Genomic DNA, 9,596 nt, shown 5'->3' on the forward strand with positions numbered 1-9,596 from the left:
TGTGTGTGTGTGTGTGTGTGTGTGTGTGTGTGTGTGTGCATTTTCTCAGGACCTGGATGGTTTTGGTTTCATTTTTGAGGGGAACTGGGTGGGCCTACGGATGTGCATAAAAGCAGAGAAAATTCAGCAAGTTCTTCCCGCCCTCCCTCACTTTCTGCTGCACTTCAACCTGAGTGGTATGTATCTTCACTGGGTTCAACATGTTTGATATAGATTTCTGTTCTCTAATGCTTTCTCTATTAATATTTTTAGTGAGTGAATACAAACTGCAGAGTTTAACCACTGGACTGAGCAGAGAGAAGCCAACAAAGGTTTGTTCTAGTTTCTGCCCAGCCAGCATGCCTAGGTGGGACCCATGTGGGGGAAAGGAGGGCTGATATATGGGTCCCACATGGGTTTGCCCATGTAGGGCCACAGCCCACATGGGCCCTAAATGGACAAACCCATATGGGACCCATATGGTCTGCCCTCCTTTTCCGCACATGGGGAAAAGGAGACATGCTGGCAGGGTGTCTTCCTCATTTTTGTTTGAAAAAATGTATTACTAAATAATCAGCAATGTCATTGGTGTGAAAACACAAATATGCATCAGGCATACATTTTCTCTGTTAATGGCCTGGTGATGAAAAATCTCTTATTTTAAAAGTATTAAAACTCATCCAGTTGTGATGTTCAGGTTTTTACAGCCTCCATCTTGGATTCACTCTTATATAAAATGATTTAAAATGATGTGACACCTGAAATGTGCATCGCCAAACCATCACCTGGCTCAAACCCTATAGCTATATCTCACATAAACATTATTCAGATTGTGATTTTAATTTAATCTTTTTTAGTGTAAAAGGGGTTTTCCTGTCTCATCCTTTGTGTCATGTTCCGTGTTTCTGTGTGTTTATTTTTGAGTTTCTGTGTAGTCCTGTGAGTCTGTCTCTGTGTCTTCCCTGTTGATTGCTCCCAGCTGTATCCAGTTCCCTGATTACCTTCCCTGTGTATTTAACCCCACCTGTTGTCTTTGTCTGTGTCGGATCCTCGTCGTGTGATTGTCGTAAGTCAGTGTCGTTTGTGTCACGTCTTGTGTTTCGCTCCAGTAGAACTGTGAAGTCCTGGATGGCGTTAGCTTTCGTTTTTCAGTCCTGTGTGTTCAGTTGCTACCGGTATTTGGCTGTGTGCCTGTCTCTTTGCCGTGCTGCCTGTTTTGGACTGACTGAGCTCATCATTAAATTCATCATCTTCACCATAACCTGGGTTCTCTGCGTCTCTCCTCACCACCACCAAACACACTTCATGACACTTTGTGATTTATGTTAAAAATTTAAATTTTAATGCATAGTGAAAAAATCATCATGCAACAGAGGCTGATTGCAGAAAAAGGTCACACTCTGACATGTCAGCTTTGAGCAACAAAATGTTCTCATTTTAACGGAACATTTAAACCAATCCAGCCTTCGTTGTTTTGTTTGTTTGTTTCTGGTTCTGCTCTGCGCCCAGAACCAAAACCAAACATGTAGAAATTGCATTTAGCTTCTATACATCACAAATATGGATCAAACTTCCAGAAAACTGCAAAACAGCAGAAATACTGTTACTTTAAATCTAGACTAAAACCCAGCTGGTTAGTGTTGCTTTTGAACCATAAAAATTAAACTTTGACTAACATTTTGATGTGCAGCGATGACACTCGACACAATGTAACGTTTACTGGTTTTCTGTGTGGTGTCTTTTATGACAATTTTTTTTAATGAAGTCAAGCAGTTTGAACTGTCTATTTGTTGAAGTGTGCTATACAAATGAACTTTATTGACTGATTATAACTCATTATAACCTCTGTAAGGAGGTTAGAGAGGTTGTCGCTACAGGTGATCCTAAAATGATTCCATTCCTTTAATCTGCAGACGGTCACAATTTGGGTTAAAACGTTTGACGGCATCCATCCTACATCTAACAGGTAAGAAACCACAGTCTTTACATAAAAACCTTTCTACAATAACCAATTATGAGTAGAAATATGACATAACATTTTACATTACATGCAAAATAAGGCAGTATAGATGTGTGAGCTGTTATACTTCAGTAGATGTCAATGACAGTTTTAATTGTAATCTTCTATCTGGGAGTTATATGGTCCCACAAGGTCTTTGCCAAATGAAACCAAACTCTCTAGCACTTTTTTTTTAGCTATGCAGTTTTTGCAACATTAAAACTATCTAAGCAACAAAAGCCTGAAAAGATCAAATTCTCCTCAGCTACTTTAACTTTCCTCCATCCTGACAGATGTTCTTCATTGCTTGAGTTGGCCTGAATGCTAAACATCAGGTTTACTGGGCATCCAAATATTTCTGCCTGAGGAAAAGAGTAATGATGATGACTGCTTTCACCAGTCAGAAGGAATGATGCAGGAAAGCAAAATGTTGCTATAAATGATCAGAGTGCTGCTCTCGCTGAAACTCTTACCCCCTTTTTAAAGGGCTCCAGGCCTGCAAAAGAAAAATAAACCAGCCATATGGTAATTACACACATTTTTCATTTGTATTATTCGTTTTCTAAAAAGGCTCGGGCATACCAAGCTGTACCAGGAAATGCTGGAAAATTTGTAAGGCAGTCTAAGTCAACAAACTTACCAGAAACTTTACTGCAATTCAGATAAAAGAAGAATGAATTATATCCTCCACTACCTGGGGGAAATTATTGCGAAGGACAATGCAGTTTGCCTATTAACTCCTGAAAAAATGTCACAGAAGAACTTTAAAAATCAACATTAACTGTTAAATGATTCTGCATCATGTGACACAGGCCGCACCCATTTCCACCTACCTATATCTTTACTGTGCTTCACCAAAGACAAAACCCAGTTTTGATCACTGGACAGACATGAAACTTGGTATATAAAATCTATTGACTGAGACAATAAAGCAAAATGGAAAAAAATCAGAACAGTTTAGAAAATTATGTAATGAAGCATCAAACATTTCAGTGCTAGCCAGCATTAAGGTTAATTGGGGGCATCTCCACCAAGTTTCATTACACAACAGGAATTTAGATTCAGATCCTAATTAGGGATGAGATTTTGTCAAGATGTATTAACTTTTATATAGTTTTGGAGACAAGGTGTGTTACATGGGCTAAAATGTTAGCCTGCATAATGACGTGGCAGATTTTCACCAAACTAGTTAGGGATGTTCAAAACCCCTGAGGTCATATTTCTCACGTTTGACATTTAAACTCGATGAAATTAAAAAATTAGACATGCAAAATTGCATTCTCTAAGATTGGTAAAAAAGTTACCGTATTTTCTGCACTATAAGGCGCACCTTCAATGAATGGCCTATTTTAAAACTTTTTTCATATATAAGGCGCATAGAATAGACGCTACAGTGATTTCCCACCCGTCCCGTATTGAACCTAAACGGGACATGATTTGTTCCGTATTCTACAAATATGGATGTGTTAAAGAAATGGTCCCCTAGTACTTTATATAGTCGGCTGCCCCAGTCATTGTTTCACTCACGGTGTTGGTGCTGCTATATTGTGCCCAAATGATTTCTGGGTAACACAGACCAACCGACACACCACCGCAGTCTCCGTCTCTCTTACCCCTCACCAGCTTTAAATGTATAGGGGTTGGTCCCTTGGTAACCCTAGACGAAGCACCCCGGATGAATATCTAAAGCCACTTTGTTGACATAAAGAATGCCAACAAAACAATCCGACTCCGGTCGGCGAGGAGAGCCTTCCTGGGCCGGACGATGGCCACCCTTCTCCATTCGCTCACAGCATGTTGGTGGAGAACCTGGTGCTAAATGACCTGCAGACGACCTGATTCTGGACGGTCGGTAGGTAGATAGGTCAGTCAAACTTTATTAACAAACCAGCGTTGTGACAACTATCCCAGCATGCACCGCGCGCTTCTTCTTCTATGAGCGAAAATGAAGTCGGTGTCTGCTTACCGTAGTTGCTGGACCTGTTGTGGCTCAATATTGGTCCATATATAAGGGACACCGGATTATAAGGCTCACTGTCGGCTTTTGAGGAAATTGAAGGTTTTTATGTGCGCCTTATAGTACGGAAAATACGGTAGTTAAATTTGACCACTAAGTGGTGTTATAGGAAACAGGTTTTAATGATTTTCTCCACAACTGCTAGATGTGGAGGACTACATCACTTGAATCATGCTTAATTGGGCCAATTTTGGAAAACTAAAATGTCAAAATAATGCTAATGAGTAGAAAAATTATGTAATATGCAAAAGTATTTTGGTTAACCCTCTAAAGACCATAATTGTAACTGGGCCGCCTGGTAATTTTCTCATTTTATTGCTGTAAAATTCTCAAAAAATGTGCAATGATTCTGAATTTTTGCTCTTTTTTCCAGAACAACCTCAGCTTTCAGTATTTGATAGTTATTTATTCACCCACATGGCATTTAGTGTGCAAACCAGAGCTTTCCGTGGAAAAACTAAAGTTCCAGGTCCTTTTAATGCCACACAAATATGAGGCAGAAACATGGATTATATCTCTATATAGACCTGTCTATTGATTATAGATTAATAGTTTTACTGGACAGAAATTACAAAGAACAAATCTGGTTCTTAATCAAATCCTAATGAGTTAGATTGAAAGTGTCATGGAGTCATCAGCCTCATGACATTAACACTGACATGAAAAATAATATTGAAGAAATAAATATATCAAATCTAATTAAAACATAAATAAGTGATCAGTTCTTCACTGTTATGGTCTGTAAGATATTTATTCTCAGTACTAGATGTGGTCTCAACAAACCCATGGCACTTCAACAATATTATTTTACCTTTTATCTGGAAATAGTGTCTGTTTATTCTTGCCATACAGTCCTCTGTATTAATTATTGCTCGAAAGGTCTTGCCATACCAGTTTATTCCTCTGTATTTACTTTAGTTTCTTAGTTTATTCTTGCATTTTGTTCTTCATTCATTTCCATTTAGTTTCCTTTGATTAGTAATTATCCTCTCTTGGTTTATTGTTATGTCCACTTTAGTTTATTTCCTGTTACTAGATTTATTTTATCGTTTATTGACCATCATTAATCTTCACTCATCACCTGCTGCGCCTCCTAATCGTCATGTTTCACATCATGTGTTGATTTTTCACTGTTCAGCGTCGGATTCTCTGTTTTTATGCCATAATTCACATCTAGTTCGTCGCTCCGTTTTATGTCCCGCTTCTCCTGTTTTAGAGTTTTGCGCAATGTGTGCGTCTTTTTTTTTTTTAACCCCTTAAGGTGCAGGGCGGTCGGGAAGCGTATCGATGGGGAAAAGGCAGACTGACACAAACCTTTTGAAACAACGGAAATAATTTCTGCAGTCTGATTATTGAAATTTAAAAGTGCTGTGTTGTTCTGTCAGCCCCGTTTCATACCGGACCACAGCACCGGTGTTAAAATGAACGATCTCTATCGTGGTGTCACCAATGGAGGGATTTCTTTATTTAAATGGTTCATTTTTCAGAGGGCTACACAGTGAGGTGATTTTAGCTACCAGTAGCAGCAGAACGGAGCTGCGCCAAGAAGCTAACAGAAGCTAACAAACACTGAATAGAAGGAGAGCTGCCATCGATACAGTTGCAGCCAAGCATGATTTAATATTACACAATGCAGTTTTACCAAGTTGCTCAAAGTCTAAACTGGCATTGTTGTGCATTTAAGATGTAAAGTTTACCTTCGACCAAACGCCCCCTAAGGGCATCCCAGCGCCCCCTGCCGTCCTCTGAACGCCCCCTGGGGGGCGGTACCGCCCACGTTGAGAACTCCTAAGTTAGCCAATAGCTGTGCAGCGTTCATATGACTAACGTTAGCTTGTACAAATATAACCTGGTTATATGTCTCTCATGTTCACTGCCTTCAGATATCAGTCTTCTGTATGGAGCCTGTTCGTTATTCTGCAATAGCCAGCCACGCCTTAATCTCACCAACGACTGACTACTGACCAGCTCTCTGTTTAACAGGTCCGGAAAATCCCTGAAACCTGGGTCTTACCCTAAAATAGGTATACAGGAGATTCTCTGTTTAAACTGGTGGCGGAGAAAACTCGTCTAGCTCTAACTACCTTCAGATCCAGAAGTTACGGCCCTTTTCAGTTGAGAAACAATCGACAGAGTAGCCCTCACTGCCGCATAGCTTCAACAACCACTCCTGTTAACGGTAGCTTTTCTCCTGAAAATAACGTGCACTTGTTATCGGCTAGATTGGATTTAGTGACTTAGATCTAAGTCCCAGGGCCATTATTTTACACTCACCAAAGGAAAGTATGAAGCCACCACATCTCTGGAATCATGTATGTTAACTTTACTAATTATCAGGAGAACCCTTAATTAATCAAACTGACTCAATTAATTTCAATGTCCACAAATTCTATTAATTTTTGACATGTAATTTATTATGCAAGCTTTAGCAGGGGTAAATAACAAGCAGAGTTTCTTTCAGAGATTACAATTCACGACAATATAAAATCGAATTAAAATCAATCATAACCTACTCTCTTTCCTAATCCTATTTGTGTCACCAGTTCCACTAAGCGAGGCTTTTGGGGGGGGGGGGGGCAGTTCAACTCACACCCGATGGCAAATTGATCTTGGCAGCTGAGGTCCTCAGATGTCCTTGGTTAGAGTCTCTGTCCTGACGGAGCAGAATTCTCTCTTCAGAAAAGAAGCAAAGTTGATCAATCCGTCTTCCATTAAACGAACGGGATCTTCATCACTAAGTGACCTTTGTCTTTTCTCCAAGTCCGCCACAGTAAATACGGATCGTTGGGTGGAGGCAGAGGGGTCAGCCGAATCAGGAACCGAAGCTGGGGGCTGATGGATCTTGTCCTTTCTTTGCGGCGCGAAGTTTCAACTCTCCCTCGGTCCCAGGGTGTGGTCCTCTGCTGATCTTCTGTCTGCGCCCTTTCGTGGTCTCCTCTTCTACGCCGCAGACTAAGAACAGTTTCCTCCCCAGCTTGCTGGCTTTTAAACCCTCTTGGTTCATGGTTGTGTGTGGGAGAGGTCTCATGACTCACCCCTCCCTATTATTTCATCGGAAAGTACCCATCCTCTCCAACTCTGCTCCACCCTGAATTTGGAAATACCCAAAATTTTCTTGTCTGACTGCTGCAACTCTTGTCCGATACTTCTCTTTTTCTCCTGTTGGCTATTTGGCAGTTATTGCCTTTTTTGGAGATGTTCTGGGACCTCCGCCCAGCTTAGTGTACTGCCTGTGACACAGTTCATTGTACTCAAATCCACAGTCTTCTTATAATATCATGAAACCCAATCAGCTCAAAATACAACAACAATTAAGCTGTCACCGTTACTACAGATCATGAATACAGAGTATATTTTCAACTATACGTTACAGACATTGTGATTACAATACACCAATCATCTCTCTATTACACACATATGTACGTTATAATTATTTCAATCATTGCACACATATGCAATCTATATTTCATTTCTTTAATCATCATTAAATCATCATACAAAGTCACTGTTGTCTCCCAGGCCCGTACTCCGTTTTCTGCGTGTACCTAGAGAGATCTCACACTCCCAGGCCAGTTTTCTCGACAAGCCCTTCAGGGGACATGGGGATTTTTTTTCTTTTGCGTTGTCTCGCAATAAACTGATCAGTTCATGCGGCATAATTGATACTGTAAGCCTTTCTTACGGTGGCCGCTGTACTTTCTGCTTTAATACCAGCTTATAAGGTTTTTCCATGGACTATTGAGTTATTATCGCAGGTCATCAGTCATCTGATTGTGTCTCCATTGTGTTCGTGTCTGAATGGTTTAAAGTTCTGCTTTCAGTGCCGTTCCATCTGAGCCTTTAGAGACATAAACATGCAGTAAATAAATAGATTTTTCAATCAGTTTTCTGCACCAAAGCATTAATAATAATAAACACGTTTTATTATTATAAAACACAGCAAACTAATGGTGGTAGAGGGCCGCACTGGATTAACTCGGGGAATCTCATCTGTCCGTGTATCAATCAGCTCCAAGCTTCTCCTTTGTTCGGTCACAATTATCGATTTATTCCATTTTGATTATCATGTTCCAAACTTTGCAAGGATTGACCACCCGCTGCCTCACACACACAGCCAGCAGCGTCACCTTCCCATTCATACTTGATGACGTTATGCCCACATCGACACGCCCACCACCAGGTGTCAAAGCCGCTGCTCCTGTCAGGTCAATAATTACTTATTTCATTCACGTGGCTCTTATAGAGCCTCAGTGAAAATGGGTTTATTATTATTAACTCTTTGGTGCAAAAAACTGATTGAAAATCAATTTATTTACTGCATGTTTATGTCTGTTAAGGCTCAGATGGAACTGAAAGCAGCCCTTTAAACCATTCAGACTACGAACACAATAGAGACAATCAAAACTGTGAGATGACTGATTACCCCGCGATAATAACTCAGAAATATTCCAAATAGTTTGGATGTACTTTTATTTCTTTCCTACTTACGGAACGTTTCTGTTTATAGGTTTGTGGTGCCTTTCTATACTAAAGAAAATGATAAAAATCGTCTGATATTTCACAACAAGATATTAACATTCATGGAAAAACCTTATAAGCTTGTATTAAAGCAGAACGTACGGCGGCCACTGTAAGAAAGGCTTACAGTATCAATTATGCTGCTTGAACTGATCAGTAGGTTATTGCGAGGGAACGGAAAAGAAAAAAAAATCCCCATGTCCCGTGGAGGGCTCCGTACTTCTGGGACCCTTTGTCAGTCTGGTGGATTGTTTTAGACTGTTGGAGCTATTTATTCTTTATTTTTCTTTATCCATTTGAATTTTGTTAGTTTATTCTTAAATGTATATTTTTTGTATTATTTACAGAACTTATTTGTAAGTTAATAATTGTTGATTTTATTTATCTTTTGTTTTCTTATTTATTTTCTAAGTAAACAGGAAGTGATGTGGGTTGGTCCACTTTCTGTAAATGTAGGGGCCTGGTAAAGGACCAAGAGGCATTTGGGTTTGGGGCCGATGGTTTTTACCTGTGCAAGAGAGGCAGCAGAGAAAACAAAAGGAAGTTTGGACTCTGTAATTGTTTTTTGCAAAGATGTGAAAATAAATCATGAAGAACAATTTACAAGTTTGAATATTGAACCTTCTTTTGCCTGCGTTGAAAAACTTGACCCCAGTGTCTCAGTGGCTTAATGGAACTTTTGTTGGATGTTTGGTTTGACAAACAATCGCCACTACAATACACATTTCCATAATTTTATGCGCGATTTCTCTCTCTCGCACCGCTACTCCGTCGATACAACACGAAGCTCCGCAGGGAAATTCCGTAACGAAAATATTTACTCTAATATCTGCTGCAACATGCACATGTGATACATGACACAACTGAGAATCTTTCTTGTGATTGGTCATGCTCATATCACACTTTCCCGGGTGGCTACCGTAATATATCATATATGGTTGGTAGGGATCATTCTCAATGCTGCATTCACATCTTCAATGAGACTTTCTGATGGTACTTCACTCAGCCGTTGTAATTGGCATCGGGGTTGTCTGGTTTTCATTCTGGCCATGATTCTCTCAGGTCAGTTTCTCCCTCGATCAG

The 9,596-nt window shown here is 40.0% G+C and overlaps 1 protein-coding gene across 1 annotated transcript in view; it reads left to right on the forward strand.

The window, feature by feature from the left end:
* LOC103130943 (stonustoxin subunit alpha-like) overlaps nucleotides 1-9,596 on the forward strand; it is a 35,577-nt gene that overhangs the window by 2,478 nt on the left and 23,503 nt on the right. Inside the window, exons 3-5 of the mRNA XM_007542474.2 lie at nucleotides 50-176; nucleotides 253-311; nucleotides 1,893-1,945. The gene's annotated coding sequence lies outside the window, so the exon portion shown is untranslated. The remainder of the gene's footprint in view (nucleotides 1-49; nucleotides 177-252; nucleotides 312-1,892; nucleotides 1,946-9,596) is intronic.

The sequence above is a fragment of the Poecilia formosa genome, unplaced genomic scaffold (genome assembly GCF_000485575.1).
Source record: "Poecilia formosa unplaced genomic scaffold, Poecilia_formosa-5.1.2 Scaffold698, whole genome shotgun sequence".
NCBI lineage: Eukaryota > Metazoa > Chordata > Actinopteri > Cyprinodontiformes > Poeciliidae > Poecilia > Poecilia formosa.